At 39.7% G+C, this 18,717-nt stretch overlaps 1 protein-coding gene across 1 annotated transcript in view; it reads left to right on the top strand.

Moving 5' to 3' along the window:
• Kcnh5 (potassium voltage-gated channel subfamily H member 5) overlaps positions 1 to 18,717 on the top strand; it is a 332,835-nt gene that overhangs the window by 276,817 nt on the left and 37,301 nt on the right. The gene's annotated exons all lie outside the window — the stretch shown is intronic.

Raw genomic sequence — 18,717 nt, 5'->3', positions numbered from 1 at the left:
TTTCTTTCCACCACCTCCCCTTTGTATAAAACATTTGTTGCGGTCAACATGGATGAAAACATTCAAACCAAGAGCAAAGTTAATGTCTATACTGTAGCAATAGAAATGAAATAATTAAGTCAATGTGATTCCTACTCAGAGTTGTAAGAGAAGACAAGAGCAGCTGGAGTAGTATTCATGTTGGCTGTATTTACAACATTTGATCTGTGTTTGAACAACATTTCTAGTTTATACTTTTGTTAACAAATAGTCATTAACATCAGACTACACACAACGCCCCAGTGCTCGGATGCTTCAAGTGTAAAAATTATGTGAAACACAAACAATAAGCATTAAGACGGGGGATGGATGTGGCAGACGCTGCCACATAGAAACTCTCTTCCTTGTTCATTAGGGAGTTCAGAGTCCTTTGGGCTCTGTTCCACTTTCTGAAATCTCAAGTTCCTCACCTACAGGCAGCCCGTTAGGTACTAAAATTTGTCAGGTTTGAAAAGTTTCCCCATTTTGCAAGGTTAGCAAAGCCCCTAGCCGTTGTCGCTTAGTTCTTTGGGACGTATCTTGTCAGGAACCCCTCAAAACCCATTGTTTGTATTGTGTCTCGTTTTATGTTTATAAGGGTTCTGTGAAAAAAGAACAGGTAGTTATTCTTCAGGGCCAGAGAGGAATTAGTAGCCAGCTGACACGCTTGCGATGTGAAGTCTTAAAGAAAGATAATTAAAACAAATCACCAGTAGAACATAAATTTTGATTATTTAAAATGAGCTCATGACAAGGTTCTCTTGCCTCTTCTTCTCTTGCACACACAAGTGAAGAGAGCTGGGTGCACATACTAGTGGCTGCCTCTCCTAGGAAGACAAGCTGGAGACGGAAGAGTCTCCATTTTTGTTTTGTTTTGTCTTGTTTTAGTGAGACCTAGAAATGAATGGGAGATGTGCCTGTCCCCACAGGTACCGCTGTGCTTAGCTACATCAGGTGACTTCTTCCCCTCATAACATGGTCCTTTTTACAGCATTTGCCACGTTTTTATGATCTCAGCCTTGTTGATTTTGATGGCCTGTTTCAATAATTTGGCGACTTGTGGAAATGGTGTACTGTCAGTGTCACTTTATTCTCAGGACAAAAGGAAAAGAGAAACTGTGAATAAATGTCTTTGAATGACTAGTAATGTAAATTACCCCTTTGAGGGCCTATTGTAGATAGACAAGAACTTCGGCAGTATATAATAGTGATTTAAATGTCAACAGCCCCCACAAAGAAGGGATATGTTCTCCACTTCACCCATGAGGCGATTGAGGTTCTAAGATTGGTACTGAGAGTTGACAAATACGTTGTGGATCTTCCCTGGATTTGATTCCATCTCTGATTCTAAAACTGGAATTTTGTAATTTCTACCATGTCGCTTTAGCTTGTCAACGTAGCTGTTCTTTTTCTGTATCCACATTTCACAGATATCTTATATAGAGCTTCTCACTTACCCGTTCACTTTATTCCGCACTGATTTAATTTTGTTCTCATTGCCACTATTATGAACATTATTACATTGAGCATTTTCATTAATTTGTATAACCAAAAGTATGTTCTTAATATGCTAGGAATCACATAACCCTCCTAGACCTTGGGTAAGGGTATGTTTCTGTAAATAAGGATAGCAGATTTTGACCCCAAGTTTCCAACTTTGGTTACATCAGTCCATACGGTGGTCCATTGGAGAGGTTTGTGGAGTGTGCAGTTTTTAGTGCTGTCACAGGAAGGAATAGGATAGTTCTTTAGCTACCAGCATCCATCTCCATTAGGGAAAAATGAGATGCCTGCTATGAATACCTAACTCCTTTGAACCATCTTCAAACCCTTCTGTGTAAAATTTCTAGAGCAGTAGCTACCAATTTTACCTAACAGCTGGAGCAGAGGTTGACAGATTTTTTTTCCAAGGATCAGAGAGTGAGTATTTTAGACTTTGTGGGCCACTTTCAGCTACTCAGTTTTGTCAGTGTACTGTGAAAGCAGCTGCCCTAACCATGGCAAAATGCAACAGAGTGACTGGTTTACACCAGACGTTTATTTCTCTTGGTTCTGGAAGCTGGAAAGTCCAAGATCAAGTTCCCAGACAACTTGGTTTCTTGCTGTGGGCTCCCTGGCTCGCAGATGACCGTCTTCTTAATGCATCTTCATGTGATAGAGACAGGAGGAGAAAGAAAACTCTCTGCTGTCTTTTCCTTACAGGGGGCACTAATCCCATCATGAGGGCCCTATTCTTATGAACTCATCTAAAACCAAATTATCTTCTAAATTCCATGACATTAGGATTAGAGCTTTAACATGTGAATGTAGGAAGGGGAACAAAATTCAACCCATAAGAGCAGCCTTAGATAATATGTTAATACACGAACATGGTTGTGTTTCAGTAAAACGTCCTTTGTGAAACAGGTGGCTGTCTGTGGGCCTTAAGCTTATCACCTGCTGAAAACAGGGGACTGAAATTAGATGGGACACCAGAAAAAGAATGCTCTGCTTCTGTATTAGAAAACAGATCTCTGCTACTTGCTTTGCAGGCAGAGAGCTATTATGAGCAGAAAATGCCATACGTAAGGGAGGCCTGCAAGAGCCAGGCAGCAAGGGTACAGGAGGGAGGAGAGGCTCACAGTTACTGTGGAAACTGGCAAGTGCCACACTGTAGCAAAAGGGGCAGCTGCTTCTCAGTGTGGTTGTGCATTTCCGTGCTGAGATGCCAGCCTAATGTTGTGTAGTCTTAATGGTTTTTTCCCTAGAGAGGCCAGAAGTATGAATTATATGTGAAATCATATTAGTTTGCTAATTCACTTGACTTGTCTAAAGAAATTCTGTGCTAAAAATTCAAAAGCAAAAACAGGTCTTTCTGCTACTGGTCCAACAGATGGTGCATAAGTGGAATGACTTAGTGAACTCATGATCTCGTGGTACCAGAAACTTAATGTGTGTTTTTTCTTTAACCTGAGGCCTGTAAATTTTAACAAGAAAAATGATTAAGTGTTTATTTTACGTAAGTTTTTACGGAAATTTGGCTATGCTTTAATTATGAATGTGCTTAACTAACTACAGTGTTATGAGAAGTGCCCAAATAAATAACAGATGTTTTCAGATCATTTTATATTTGTTAAAGATATCCTAGGATGATTTTTTGTTGTTGTTGCTGTTGTTTTGGTTTTTGAGATAGGGTCTCACTAGGTAGTTCAGACTGACCTGGAACTCACTATGTAGCCCAGGCTGGTCTCAAACTCACAGAGATCCTCCTGCCTCAGCCTCCGGAGTGCTGGGATTATAGGTGTGCGACACCACACCTGGCCCTAGGATGATTTTTAATGTATCACTATTTTAAAATTATGATAGGTGTTAGACTTGCTGCTAGATATACGCTGTGTTAATAAAGAAACACATAGATTATTATATTGTAAATTGATTTCAAATAGTTTGATTACCAGATTTCAACATTGTTTCCTTTGCAGTGCTGTATTTTATTTTGTGCATTTAGAGCAACTGATCTGAGAAGAGGTCCATAGGCCTTTACCAGACCGCAGAAGATGCCATGTGTGAGAGCTAGAAACAAAGTTGAGTTAAACAGAAAGATTGGTTGGTGTATTTCTTTTAATGATGAGAACAAAAAATTTCATAGTTTCCAGTGAATTTATGCAGAATAGACGAGTGACAAATTCACTGACTTTTTTGTATGTGTTTATTTAACCGATTCGTGATGCCATCCCTGGAATGGCAAAGTGGTGTTCGTTAGCCTAGGGCCGGCCCTCAGGGATGGGGAAAAAGAGAAGCAGTGTGCTACACGGGTGCTGATGAAGCGCAGAAGATTCTCAGAAGGCTCTTAGGGTAATGGTTGGACTTCTGCTCTTTCTGCCTGCTTATTACACAACAACGTTTACAATTTGTGTAAAAAGAAAGGGCCTCAAGGGCATGACTATCGTTCCTTGAGAGACTTGCTTATAAAACTTTCCTTTGGGAACTTGAATTTAAGGATGGTTTCTGCCACTCTGAATGAAGAGTGGTTTCCTATGCCCAGCTATTTATTCTAACAATGTGATTTTTATGTAGCTTCTATTTTGCCTCCAGAAGTGGGAATTTTGTTCTGTGCCAGGCAGTGGGATGCTCATGTGACCAATCCCAATAAGACACACTGGGGCTGGAGCCCCTGATGAGCTGTGTAGTAGAACCCTTCCCCATGCTTTGCTGGAGGAGCTGGGGAGAGACCTCTGGAGGCCAGGCCTGGCTTCCTGCAACTTCACCCTTCACCCTGTGCTCTGTTCTGCTAACCTTGCTTGGTATTCTGATGCAGTAAGGCTCATGGCCGTGACTGTAGCTCTGCTAAATCCTGTGAGTTCTCCCAGAGAATCATCCAGATTGGGGGTAACCTGGACTCACCGTTTATAAAGCTGAATAAGAAATCCGGATTCCCAGAGATCCTCAAATCTGTAGATAAATTGGTAATTGCATTGGAAACTTTTTTTTTCCTGTTAAAGATGCTGAAACTTTTAGGTATTATGTTTTATGATTATAGAAAATAAGCCACTTAAAATTGGTGGGTATATTTGCCCAGGAGGCTGCGGCGAGACTTCCATTTCGTTGAAGCTTAAAATAAATGTTACATTAGCACTTGCGGCTACACTAAGGATGGCTGAGATTTTGAATTATTTCTAAATATTTTCTTCACTTTCAGGATAGCATGAACATATTTTTCCTCCAGATTGGTTATTTAAATGAGACAAGTGAGGAGCTTTATTTGCTGTTTCCCGTCCTTCTTCTGATGAGGCACTTTGTTAAAGTCTGTCACGGAAAGCGTTGGCCGGCTCGTGGAGTATTCGATACACGTTCGTCAGGCTCCCGTTAACATGACCGTGGGTCGTGAGGGAGAAAGGCCCAGTGTGTGCTCTCCAGGAGCCTGCAGAACGCTGCGAAAGCATGGCAAAGCCGGACAAGTGCTAGCAGAGGTAACACACGGGTACAAAGAGAGGATAAAGAAGACGAGTCCAACTCGTGTCAGGAGAGGAGCAGGGAAGGATTCCAGGAGGCGATGATGACTCTGGAATTAGGGCTTCAGAGGGTGTAATATCTAGAACAAGCATGGGCAGGACAGGTCAGCTACTTTATTTTCTTACAGATGAAAAATATTGAAACCCTGAAATGTAAACGATTTGGTCAAGTTTAATTAGCTCATAAGTGTGCAAAGCTGGGATTGGAATCCAGGTTCCCTGAACCCCACGCTGGCGTTATTTCTACAGTTCAAACTAGATCTAGAGCCTTTTGTAGAAGACTCTGAGTAACATTCAATACTTGATCGTGTTCATTTTTAAGTGAGAAGAACAAAGTTTTCTTGTGAGTTGTTCACTTTATTGCTTTTCACACCACGGATTTCCATAAAACCACCAGTGAAGTCAGAACAAAGAAGGAGACACACACATACACAATGGCTGCAAGTCACGGTGAGTGCCTATACGCAGGCTCCCGATTCGAGCGTGAGCCCGCGTATGTGACCGTGTCCTTGGCACGTCTGTCACCTGTGTTCTGCAGGATCTCACTTGCACATCAGTGTCGTTTAAGAAGTGTCACTGCATGTGGCAAAAAATCATGCCTTGCTGAGAAAACTGCATTCTGCTGCTCTCTTTGCTATCGGGGTCATCACTTCCGGGAGACACATAGAGAGAGAAGTTCTCATATTCAACAAAAAGTACTGTATTTTCACTTTCCTGTTTTATTTTTTTAAAAGACACTAGCACTTTCACTTCAAAAAATATGGGAGGTATTGACAAATGTGACAGTTATGGATACTAAACTCATTACTTGATACAAAAATAGAAAAGAAAAAGAAGAAAAAACCCCAAGCATTTCTACATAGAGTTAGGCAATTCTGAGATTTGTCTGATAGCAATAAACAGGCGTGGAATGAATTTCTATGGGGATTTTTTTTTTTCTGAGACAGGGTCTCGCAATGTAGTTCATTCTGTCTTGAACTCACTATGTAGCCCAGGCTGGCCTTGAACTCATGGCAGTCCTCCTGCCTCAGCCTCCTGAGTGCTGAAATTATGGGCGTGGGCCACCACACCTGGCTTGAGAATGTTTTTTTGTTGTTGCTAGGGCTGAGGACTAACATTACAAACTCTCAAAGAAAAAGGGTGTCAATGAAAATTTGCCCAGGAAGAAGGTGATTGAGATCAAAGAATATCAGTGAAGGCTAAAACTGTATGCTAAAGTGGGCTTTCCTTCTCCATTGTCTGCCTGTGTATTAGCAGTTACAAAACTCTCTTGTGGTTCCGGATAAAGAGAGATCATGGCCAGAGAATTGTCATGTCTTTTCACTCTACGGTTCTGCAGAATTTGTTGCAGGTATAATTGAAATCTGTAAGCCAAATGACTCTAGGAAAATATGTGTAATGCTTTTACAGTTGCTACGAAGTGGAGCTCAGTGGATAGCAGTGGAAAGTGACATCAAAAGGGCCCTAGTGTTGTGGTCTCATTTGATTCAATGCTCAATTGATTCACTTGATTCAGAGATGCATCTAGCTCCACCCCATAGTTCTTTGTTCAGTCTCCTTTGTATTGAGTGTCTCTGTACCAAATATTTCAGGAAGGCTAATCTCAGACTCTCGATCAGCATTCATTTAAGTCTTGCATTAGTCTGCTGGGCTAGTTATTACAAAACACCACAGACTGGTGACTTAAACAACAGGCGTTTATTTTATCACAGTTACGGAGGTCAGAATTCTGAAATTAAAGCACCCACCAGGGTTTGTGTCTGGTGAGGGCCCTCCCTCTAACTTCCAGCCAGGCGACTTTCCGAAGTGTGGTAAATGGTGTTATAGTGTAAATCTAAAACGCCTCCCAATATCTCATGAGTTCAGAAGTAGGACCTGGTCCGAAGTGACCAGTCCCTGGTGACATAACTGAGAAGGGTTTCTTGTCCCTGGCTCCTTTCTTTTCATACTGTGCTTCCTAGCTTCTATAAGGTGAACATTTTTCTCTTGCCACACTTTTGCCGTTTTGTTTTTCCCTTGGAGCCAGCCATCCACGGACTGACCCCACTGGAAATTGTGAGACAAATAAACCTTTTCTCATTTAGGTTTCTGGTATCACTTATTTTGTCCCAATATGAGAAAGTGAGTAAGACACATGGGCTTTCCACCAGTACCTGTGTGCAGAAAAAACAAGCGAGGGAGCCTTCTGGTGTCTCTTCCTATAAAGATACTAAGCCTCCTTGGTCGGAGCCCAATCACTCTGACCTCAGATAACCTGAATTACTTCCATGGGAGATCACGGAGCTTCCAAACTAGGAGTTAGGACTTGCATACATAGGAACTTCAGGAGACACCATCATTCCGTCCATGATAGCCATGCTTTCTTTATATGAAGCAATAGCTAACATCTTTTTTTTTTTTCCCGCTGGAATCAAAACATAGTTGAAGTTATCTGCATTACTGGCTATGTACAGCAGCAGCTTTATGTATTGATTTTTTTAATAATTTCTGGACAGTACATGATTGTCAATACTAGCAAAAGGTTCTTTAGCTGCTTTCAGTGATCTAAGGATTCCCATTAAAATATGAACGATCCAATCCAAATGGTAAAATGGGAGAACAGAAGGGGTACTCACAGGATCCCTTTCATCTCATAAAGCCAGGGCGCTCTGTTACAGATGGTGCTGTTCTTGAGTCTAGTTCAGCTGGAGCCAACTGGCTATTGTATGGAGAAGCATAGCACCAATTCCAAATGTTGCTTGTCCAGTAGTAAGAGATGGTGCTTTTGTAGCACTCTTGCCTTAGCTCAGCCCCAAAATTCAGTAACTTTTTCTTCCAGAGAACATTGTTATCATGGCCAATCCAGCAGCTCAAGAGTATCTTTTTTTTTCTTTCTGTGAGCAATGAAGCATTGTAGCAGTGATTATTTTGTGTGTGTGAAAAACATACTGGGATTGGATATCGAACCTGCCTAAAGTACTTGCATGGTTAAATGGGTTGCTGATTGTATGGGGTTCTGCAGTAAATACAGGCATCTTTGGAGGAATGGCCTAGCAATGTGACTGTTTCTTTTTCTGCTTTCTTTCCCATGGTATATCAACTAAACAAAATGTGAGAACTCCTTTCTTCCATGTTTCTAAAACATTATATATATTTGAAACAAAAGATAACTTGGCTTACATAAAGCTAACTTTTCCCATAGCTCTTTTTATTTCTTCATTTATTGTGGTTCTTGGATTTGCTATTTGACTTTCTGTTTTTTCCAACTAAACAATGAACTCCTTGAAGGAGGTTTTTGTCACTTCATCGCCAATGACCAGAATGGGACTTGCTATATGATTGAATGAATAACTCAGTGAATGAATAAAATGTGAATCATTCATGCTGCCCAGCACATTTATATCATCACTGACTAGAGTAATCACTGTCATCCAGACAGAAAAACACACAATACCCTTGAAAACTTTGGCAAAGAACTTTCTGAAATAGGATTTTAGAAATGACCATTACTGATTGGTGTTAAATCATGATTAGGGTTAACTTCCAGATACTCTTTCTAATCATTTGTGCCCAAGGATTCTGTGTAGTCCTGCAGCAGCTTGTCAGAAAAGTATAGCAATTTCATTGTCACTGTTAAGGTTGCCCATGCCCACGACTGTGATTGTCAAAATAGTGCCTTCTGCTGATGTTAAAGGACTACAAGCAGAGGGTGTTTTGCTGCAGTTTTCTCTGAATAATCTGCACACCACACTTGAATCTGAGCAGTGTAGCTGTAACTCTCATTACCCAAATTGATCATCAGGATTTCAAATGCATTCTGAACTACTGGCCCTGCTGGCAGTAGCTCTGCTTCCATATTAAGGTTTGTAGAATGCTGATCTCTGAAGTGATTCAGCTTGCTGCTTTGCAGTTTATACACCCCGGGCATGCTCTCCTTTGAGCTTGAAATCAACACTGTAAGCGAAGTGAGGTATGAGAGGCCAGATGACATGCCGACGGACACCATGTGTTCTGGAGCTCCAGCCTCAGTTTTCTACCTTGATGTTGGCTTTTGTTCCGCCAATCAGGGTCAAAAGAGTCAGACCTTCAGCAATTCTAGAAGCTTGTCATGTGCATTTAGGGGAAGCAGAGACCTCATTCTGGAGTCTTTTGAGCCCTTAAACTGCTTCTATTTAAGGCTCTCTGTTGGTCAGCTTCCAAGCAGAATAAAAACTTTTCCACATTTATTTGCCAAGATACAGGTTCACAGATCGTTCACTTTTCAATATGCATCCAAAGCAGTTAAGAATTGAGTTTCCCAAATTTCAGAGTGAGGGCTGGATTCGGTGATTTATCAACATATTTGATGGTGGATATACTGTCCGCTGTGTGCCAGTTCTTCTTTTCAAAACTGGAGTTTATTCTTATCGTAAGAAAAAAATGTATTTTACAGTAAACACAAGGAAATTAATAAGACTTTAGTAGATAGAAAAGTATTTAACATAATATTAAAAGTAGACATTTTATCAGTTATTTTATGGAAATTCTTGATTTCTTGATGTATCCAACAATTCACTTGAAGCAGGCTGAATCCTCTTACAGTAGTTCTTTGCTTGAGACATCATAGTTAGACAATAGATTACTCAGTTTGAAAATTCCTACCACTTCTTAGCTCCAACAATTAATATCGATGAGGAGCTATTGGAAGCATGAGGTTTGCCACATCCCCTTGATTTAAAGAAAAATACTCCCTTTGAATTGGAAAGGAAGGGTCTTGGGCTTTAGCTCAGTGGTGCCACTGCCTGCCTCGCAACCGCAAGGTCCCGAGTCTGATCCCCAGTACCAGAAAATAAAATGTGAATTGAAAAGGAAGAGTTTTTATGAATGTGAAGATTGAGATGTGCAAAGAATTTTTTCCTTAATGCCATTGTTGATTTAAATTTAGAATACATGCAATTTTTCTTATCATTGTAGGTCTCTTGTTCTTTCTCTGTTTTGGAAAAATAGACAATGAATGTTTTCTAAGGTTGAATACATGATACATTATAATATCAATAAGTATACAATATTGTTTAAGTCATTTAAGGGCCTATATGTAAAATAAACTTTAGGCAGAGTTTTATGAGTTCTCTCTCTACTCCCATGGCAACATCTAAATTTGATCATGTGTTTATTATTGTACGGATTTCTTCCTTTCATTTATTTAGCTCAACTCACCAACTCAGCCTTTTTTTTTTTTTTTTCCTGTGAGGAATCTGAGAAAATAAGAGTTCGACAGAGATGTATTTGAAAGGCTTCCTTAAGCTATTCTGACCAATAGCTTTTAAAAATTTGTAAGGAGACAAACCTTGAGAAGCATTTGGTTATTCCAAGGAGGGATTTCAAGATCTTTACAGTGAATTCAGTCAGACTGTCTCCAAACAAAATAAATATAATAATGCATGTCACCTTTCATAGACTAGCAATAACTTTAAAGCCTCACATATTTTATTCAAACTGAGAAAACAGAGCTCTCTTTGGTGACACTGAACTGCAGATAGTTGACTGTTCTCCCAAAATAGCATTTGACTTACTTGAATGTCCTTTTTCTCCAAGCTAAGAAGAACGTTTCGTAGATTTTGGCATTCCAGTCAAGTGATCTTTTCCCAAAGAAATCAAATTGAGCAATTCTACTCAATAGCCTGAGACACTTGGATGACCCAAGGAGGCTACAGTAATTTCTCCTGGAGAAAAATCATTCTTTTTCTGCCTCTTCTTTCTGAATCAGGTTATACTTGATTCACCGAACATTTTCAGAAGTTGACATTTGATTTTACCGAGATTTCATCTGTGTCCACAGTTTTAGCCTCTAGAGACTGTTATCTGTGGAAGTTCAGTAGAGGCATAATCCCTTAGGAAATTCGCATTTTGGAATGGAAACTTCAGAGTAAAAGTGTAACACCTAATTCTGCACATAGGAAGCCTGTTTCCCCTAACAGCAGCACATGGGGAATGTAAGGCACTGGACTCTGACCAGAAATGTGCTTCCTTCTTTTAACCAGTACCTGAGTAAGTAGTTTAATTGTAGTTGTGGACTGCATCATAATTCAGGCATATTACATGGCTACCATGGAGTACAGATCCCTTGAAACAGTTTTCCATGACAGGAAGTTACAGATCTCCTCTTGAACAAGAAAACAGTGTCCTTAATGCTCAGAATTCAGAATCCGGAATGTTGAATGACCTACTTAGTCATTGTAGAGTGTGCTTTTACACCACAACAGTGCTGTCATGCCAGAAAAAAAGTGAGTGGGAGAAATTGCATCCAGCCTGCTCGATTTATAACTCCATAAAATAAGTTTGACTGCCAGCTGGTTTACAGCAACATTTCCACACTGGAGAGTCATCAAGTGGCTTGCTACTGAACTCCCTGTGGACATGGGGATGGAGACAGGACAAGAAAAGTGACTGACAAGGACTTGTGCTCTTTACCCTAATGTAGCTGTCTCTGTGTTTGTACAGAAGGACTTAACCTGGACATTCACTGTGGTGAGAAAACTGTGAAGGCATATTTGGATCTGGTCACTTCGCAAAGCTGAAAAAAAGTCTTCTCATTTTGGTTGTCCGATCCATTCTGCATGATACATTTCTTTAGGTGGTGTTTTTAGTTTTGAATCGGCAGTGCTATGGGGGTTATCAAATAATATGAGAGATGTTGGGGGACGGTCAGAATTCCATTAGAATAAATCGGTGGAAAAGACTTGCAAAAATGTAGATAATGTGAAAGCATACATTGTATTTAGAAGATTAGCCAGCTTTGCTATACTGGGTAGAATATGAGATTTGGACTTCTAGCACTTTGTTAAGACGGATTTGTCAATGTGTTTCTGGAAGTATAGGCGCAAATATCTATGCCCCAGAAATAAATTTGTACTGAATGCTGCTGGATTTCAGATTATCTGAGCATTTTATCATTTGGTCCTAATCCTCTTCAGGGAAATGTGCTGCTCTTGTCTGAATTTCAGAGCGTGAGAATATTAAATCCTAAGGTTCTTTCAGATTGCTAAAATAATAACTGATTGCTTTGGGTTCAAGAAGATCAGTGATGTATTAAATATCTCACCAAAATAAAGTTAGACTGGAGTGAATGACCAGATCTATCGTATACACAAAATACAGCCATTCGTGTAGCAGTAAAAGTGGTTGTTTTAAATGGAACACTAGAGGAAAAAGAATTCCATTATGAAGTAAAAATGACTTTTGTTCTCAAAACTAAAAAGTTGAGATCCTACCTTTAAAATGTGAGACAATAAATTCATCCAGATTTAAGTAAACAAAGGAGGACTTGAGAAAATAAAATACTACAAGCAAAAAAGTATGTGTCCTTTAAGTAGTTATTAGAAAAAAAGAAACCCATTGCTTGCTGAAGAAACCAGTGACTCCAGCTCTCTCCTCAAGGCTAGTGCTGGCCCACCTCCTCCTCTCCAGCTGCAGTGGCCTCTCCTGTTTCCATTCTCCTGCATCACGTGCTCAATATTTACTGTGTGTGGCCGTGCAGGGTCAAAGGATGTGCCGAACAGATGCCGTGTCCCTTACCCCGACTGGCAGTCGCTTCCAGGACTACGTCTTTGACTCCATACTCCCCTCTCCTTTTTGCACACCGGCTCTCCACTGACATTGATCGAATGAATGAGTAATCATTGCAGAATTCACTAAGTAAATCCACTTGGTGCTGCTGCCCTGTCTGGTGGTGGAACCTGAAACCTATGAGAGAGTTAAGTACGGAGAGGACAGTGGAATGCAAAGGGAAGAAAAGAGGTATCTCGTTTATGTTTTGTAATTCTGAAAATCATAGTGATCGTGGTGAAAATAGTTTAGTAAGAATTTTCAGAGATTGCGTTTTTGAGAGATTATAAAATTGTTTGGGAAATTAAAAATAAAAATACTAGATTTGCCCAGGGATTGCTGTCAGTGAGTACATTTCAGTTGATTAAAACTGATCCAAAGACAGTAAGGGGCATGGTGATATTGGGATCCCAAAGCATGGTCCCTTCTCTTTTAACCCTATGTAGGGAGGAGAAGCAGTCTGTGTCTTACATTCAATTCAGAAATAAAAAACCAATCCTGGTTATAGCCACAGTCAAGGAGCATTTGTGCGCTTTCCTAGACAATATACTAAATTGTCCTTTCATTATAACCAGAGTATTTGATCTCCACACTTGAGTTTATTTACTGTGCCTCAGTCCATTATCTCTAAAATGGAATTAATAATGGTCGATAAATGTGCACGGGGAGCTCCTTAAGGCGGGGCATTTTCTAAATTAAAAAATACTTCCTGTGTATAAGACCAGTGTGTTCCCAGCCTTCAGTGGATTTAGGGTCTAATATATACCTCCTCGAGCTGATGTGACTATTAAGGATAAAGAAGCCATCCTGAGTAAGATCTTTGTGAAAGTTAACACAAAGACAATAATAAGGATGCTACAGGTGCTGTCCAGGACTCTGTCAAAAGTGCCTGCCTGGTGCTCAAGATCTATCTGCTCCCAAATTTCTGTTATTGGAAAAGGTTAGGATGTACTCTCAGCTTTACTGCAGTCTGTTGTCCTTGGTGGTTAAGTGAAAGAAGTGTGAAAAAGCTCTCCAGGTCTTACCTCTTTAGAGGGAAAAACCCCCTCTTACTAGCTAAGTATAATATTTGGTGGCAGAGAATTCTACATGCAGTAATGGTGTGTGCTGACATTTACATAAATAACCACTTCGGTCTTTTTGTCTCATTGCTGAGACAAAGCAACCCAACACCCAAAGTCAAAAGGAGAAAGGTTGATTTAGCTCACAGTTTGCAGAGACTTCAGTCCATCATTGGCTGGCTCCGAGGCAGGGCGGCCCATGGCAGAGGGACAACAGTTCATACCAGACTGAAGGCAGCAGAACAACAGGGGAACTTATCAGTGTCTTTCTGTCCCTTTTATCTTATCCGGACTACCGGAATCAAGGCGATGTGCAACCAATCCGTATACTGGCTTAATAGCATCACACACACTAGATTCAGCCACCTCGGAAAAAGCCTCTGACCACTTGAGGCTTTAGGAGGACATCTAGACACAAACCATAACAACTTCCATGTCTACTCAGGACATTATCAGATTTTCTCAAGGAAATGCCTATTTTTACTCTAAACACAAAGCAGTATCTACCTCTACTGTTTTCACATGTTTACACATTCAGTGTAACCTCTCTTTGGGGTAAAATCTCAACTTCAGTCCCTTGTATTTGGTATAATGAATGGACTAATGAAAGAGAACAGATAGGGATTCTAATGTTAATTCTGGGTGTTGGCACCATTAGCCATTTCTGTATCCAGGTTAATGAACAAGATCCCATGCTCTGTTTTTCTGCCTGTACTAACACTGACATTGGCCGATTTAATTTGACCTAAAGCTTGTACTTTATCTGTAAGTTCTAAACTTGCCTTGAGTTATCTCTAAATTTGGCTATTTGGGCATACTGCTACTTCCTGAAACACTGTCCTTATAACCATGCCCTGTGGCTGTAGTACCAGAAGTGTCACATAAAGTACTCTTCCTAAACAGAGACACTTGAGGGAAACACAGAGAAAAGTGGAAAGAGCATTGCTAATATGTGCTTAGTATTAACCTAGTCGTTTTGTACATGAAAAACTAAGTTCACTGTTTTCTTTTTACAACCTTAAACTGGATTTGAATTGCATTTTTATATTAATATTTAGTTTTCACACTTTGGCGTTGCTGGAGATCCCATCTGAGGCCTCACATGGTGGGCAAGTGCTCTGCTGTTGAGCTGTACTCACAGACCCTGACTTGCACTTATAGAAATAAAAGGCAATCACTTTCTGCTTTCATAAATTTTTAAATTTTACTCTCCCTTAATGGGTGTTGTAACATATTTAAAGGACTTAATTTTGAAAATATTTGCTTCTGAGACAGGCATGGCGCCACAAACCTGTAATCCACTGGGAGGCTGAGGCAGGAAGATTGCAAGTTTGAGCTAAACCTGGGCAACTGAGTGAGACTTTGTCTCAAAATAAAAACTAAAAATGGGCTGTGGATGTAAGTCAGTGTGAAGGCCCTGGGTTCAATCTCCAGTACAAAAAAAAAAAATGTTTTGTTTGTTTCCATTCACACTTGTAAAGTAACACAATGAAGAGACCACTGATATAAGGAGAAAGAGAAATACTGTTTCAGCACTTTATTTCACTCATTAAATTTGTCAAAGAAAAGGTGAACTCATATGTTTTTAAAAAGACATTCCCTGCAAGAAAAAGTTGCTCCCTTTTCTCATATTTGACATTTCGTAGTAAAGGTAACATTCACTTTTAATGCAAAATATTCCGCATGGTTATTAATTAACCAAAGTACAAGAAGAGAGAACTGTCAGTTTAAAAGAGCACCTCATGAATGAGAGAAAGTCTGCAGCCAAAATTGCTTCTCAGCAAAGCTCTCCAGACCTGGTCCTCGGCTGAGAATGGAAATAGCTTGAAACAGTACTCTGGTTGGCTCCTGTGTCTTCTGGAGCTTTCAGCTTTTGTACCGAAGTCTTGATCAACTTACAAAAGCAGTTCCTTGAGTGTGTTCCTCAAATCTTGTGCTTCTTATATTGGATCCATTGTTTTTGCCAAAGTATAAACTGCTTCAAGGCAAAGACTGACCCCTGTAATCATAGTGCCCAGAGTAATATTTTGTAAAATATTTTTTAAAAAGCTGATAGGTGAGTGAGTCAATGTTTGAGTACCTTCAATTTTTTTTTCAATTTACATGGACTTATATTCTCTTAACATGAATGGTATCTCTAAGGAGAGATTAAAAAGAAGCCAACATTGTTTAATTTGCTGGAGAAAGCAATGCTATGAAAATCAGCAGCAGAACCAAGCTGCAAGAAAATTTTAATGTAAAATCTCTCTGATTAATTTATATTTCTTCCCTCTCATCTTCTAGAACTTTAAATTTGGCCTCTTTCTCAACTCCCTATAGATTAGAGGGCTTAGAAATATCCATTCTTCTGCTGACTTTGTGTAACATAAAGCCAGGGAGGGGTAGAGATTCAAAGGCTATAAGATATAGAACTCCTGCATCCATCCCATATTTTGAACCAATAGAAATATGAAAATGCAAGAGTTATTACTGAGCTCTCAAGAGTTATGACTTTAGGGCAATATCAAGGGATCTTTCTAACATTTTAACGCTGAGCTCACAGACTTACAATGCAGACTCTGGTCTGTCTCACTCGGAAGCCCTTCAATAAATAGTGAAAGTGGAAGGCATCATCTCTGCAGGTGTGCTGACTTCAGAAGGTGGAGGAGTGGCTAGGATGTCTCTTAGTAAAGCTTTACCAATGAGAAACATCATCCTTTTCCTGGGCAAAGACTAAAGAAAATTTTAGGACTATCAGCATTGTAGAAGTCCCTCCATCGGAATACAAAAGGACGAAGAATAAGTAGTCTCCCTATGAAGTACAACTGGAGTTACAGTGGAAAAGGGTCCGTGACAGGGGTTAATGGACATTGCCCCTGCTGGATGCCAGTCGTTTTCCATCTGGCTGTCATGCCATTTGATTTCTGCCTCTTATACACATCTCCACTGTTGTGATGCCAGTGCTTGCTTGTACCATGCTCTTGACTGCCAAAATTAGGAGGAGCTGCTTAAACAAGTCCACCCTTCTTCTTTTTCTTCTTCCTCCTCTCCTTCCCCTCATGGAGTTAGCCTGCTTCCGTCATTTCTCTGGAACAACAGGAAGTGGACAGATACATCGTATATTCTATGTAGGTATTACAGGTATAGTTATTGAGTGGATGGATTTAGTGCTCTTGAATATTCCATACCTCGTTAAGTATTCTGAGGAAATATTTTTTGTGTTAGAAGGTCAGACTTCACTTAATATGGATTTAGTTTAGGTTTGCCTTTTCTAGCATGTTGACCTCTTGTTGTGAGAGGACAGTATGTTATTCTAAAGATGCAGTATAGCTGCTGCTCTGTCTGGGATAACACAGTTCTGATCGTGGAGTCTCATGACTTCTGGAGACTTTCTGACTCGTGTGTACCTGTGATCTACACAGCCAAAGTGAGTAACCCAGCCACTGGATTCATTTCCTACACAAGATCACTTTGGTGCCTTAAAAGCCTAGATATTTGATCTTAACTCCCTGGCAATTTGTGCAGTGTCCTGCAGGGAAGGAGGTAGTAAAGAGCTTCCCTGCTGGCTTCCAAGTCAAAGCAAGATGTAGAGGGCAACATCTACATTGCAGAAGTCTGGAGGTTGCCTTGATATTCTTGCTGGTGATTTCTCAAGCCCTTCCTTCCTCCTGTCGTTGCTTCTCTTGCCCAGCAGTCTTTTGAATTAGAAGGTGTGCAGAAAGCAAGACTATTTTACTTGATTTTTTAAAAATTTTAGTATTCTGATTCATAGACACATACAGTATGGAAGAGTGTTCTGGCTAGTTTAGCCATTTCTAATCAAAGGAGGTTTTCCTGGAGTCCTTTGCATGATTGCTTTCATGAATGGCTCATCATGGTTTCTGATTAAAGTGTGAAGTTGTTGTGATTCAGTTTTCATTGAGCTTTTCTACTTATTTCAAAAAATACAAACTCAAGTGTTTTGTTATTCAACTTCCTCTTACTATAACAAAGTACCTGAGGTAATTAGCTTATAAAGATAAAATGCTTATTTTGGCTCTTGATTGTAGAGTTGCCAGCCCAGGATAAGCAGACAAATAATTTTAGGCTTGAGGTAGGATTGCTGAATGGCAATGCTAGAGAGCAGGTGGTACAGCCAGCTGTTCCCCTCATGGACCAGAGACAAACAAGGGACAGATAGGCCAAGGTCCCACGAACCCTTGCTTGTCACCAATAACCCAAAGACCTCCCACTGGGTGCTACCTCTTAAAGCCAGTGTAGGAGCAAACTCTTAACACATTGGCCTGGGGTTATGTTCATTTAAACAACAGAATGGTCATTCTTCCTTTCCCAAAGTCATAATCGAGACATGAATAGTTCTTTTTGTCATTATTCAGTATCTCAGAACATACTAGGTGCTCAGTGTTTGTTTTTCTTACCTGATTTGCTGTCAGGGAGCCCATTAGACAGTGTCCTGAGACTATTGGGAATATTATGAAAATAACCAATAAATTAGGAATTAGAAAAACTATATTTTAACTATACAAACGTTTCTGATACACTTTTTACCTTTTATGAGCACCTTAACTTGTACTTCAAATGATCATTTTAAAAATGGAAATAATTATAATGTAGTATCAGATGCTTCCAAAGCTGTCACAGTTGAAAAATCTATTTAAATGCAGTATGTGTCCTTCAGAGAGAATATAATTTTACCCACTTTATAAATGCCCAAGTGAAGGTGCCAAAAGGTTATAGTAACTTGCTAAGATCCCTCAATATTAAGCAATAAAATAACTGTCCTAAGATCAAAACAACTCTTCAGAAAGTTTACTAATTGTTGGCTTATGTAAATCTGTCCTGTGGAACTCAATTATTGGCTGATACAAGGTACTAGCAAAACAGTTTTAAAAATATCAATAGTTATGCAAATGTTAATATTCACGAAGCAGGGTTGTCTTTTCTCATGATCTCTTTGGTGAGCTTACTTTTCTCTTTAGTTCCCTGAAGTTACAAGATTTCAAAGAAAATGGAAGACAAAAGAAAATTAAAGTATAGATTAGCTTTTGAATAACAGTCCAAAACCTAGCTTGGTTCTTTTTTTTTTTTTTTTTTTTTTCTGATTT

Source organism: Fukomys damarensis, unplaced genomic scaffold (assembly GCF_012274545.1).
Source record: "Fukomys damarensis isolate Sample0158 unplaced genomic scaffold, DMR_v1.0_HiC HiC_scaffold_21, whole genome shotgun sequence".
Taxonomy (NCBI): Eukaryota; Metazoa; Chordata; class Mammalia; order Rodentia; family Bathyergidae; genus Fukomys; species Fukomys damarensis.
This window is presented reverse-complemented; position numbering and strand designations above follow the sequence as displayed.